This window comes from Psammomys obesus, unplaced genomic scaffold (assembly GCF_907164565.1).
Source record: "Psammomys obesus unplaced genomic scaffold, mPsaObe1.curated_primary_1811, whole genome shotgun sequence".
Classification (NCBI taxonomy): Eukaryota; Metazoa; Chordata; class Mammalia; order Rodentia; family Muridae; genus Psammomys; species Psammomys obesus.
In genome coordinates, this window is record NW_026596240.1 from 1,329,353 (window position 1) to 1,330,078 (window position 726).

The following is a 726-nucleotide window of genomic DNA, read 5'->3' on the forward strand; positions in this document are numbered from 1 at the left end:
TGTGTGTGTGTGTGTGTGTGTGTGTGTGTGTGTGTGTGTGTGTGTGTGGGCAAGCTCAGATGGCTTCCTCAGTCGCTATCCACCTTGGTTTTTGAGGAAGAGTCTTTCACTCTATGTGGAGCACCACAGTTTACATAGGCTGTCTGGACAGAAATTCCCGGGGATCCTCTTGTCTTTGCCTCACCAATGCTGGGTCACAAGTGTGCTGCCATGCCTTGTTCTTCAGGATGCTAGAGGCCCAGATTCAGGCCCTCATGCTTGTATAACAATATATTACTAATTGATCCATCTCTGCAGCCCCCTGTGTCTATTTTTAGAATATATTTGGTTATCAGCCATTCTGATTATTGACTTTTTTTTTGGAGGGGGAACTCTCTTTGTATATTCTGTCTAAAGCTGAACTGGTTTGAGTTCTCTACAAAATACAGATTAAGGCACAGTTAGAGGTATGAGAGATGCTTTGCAGAGAAAAACACCTGTGAACTAAAAGGAAAGAGAATAGAGTTGAGTAAGGTAAGGAGAAACATCAGAATGCAAAAAGATATGAAAGGCTTCCAACGAGGAGCTCAGAGCCGAGACTGTGCCTTAGCCTGGGCCCACAGGGGTGGAAACAGGCCCTCGTGCCAATGCCTTCTTCTGTCATTCACTGAGAACACTATGTCAAGGACATAGTAGTAACCATTGCCCCCAACCCTTTTTAAAACAGGATCCATGTAGTCCAGGCTA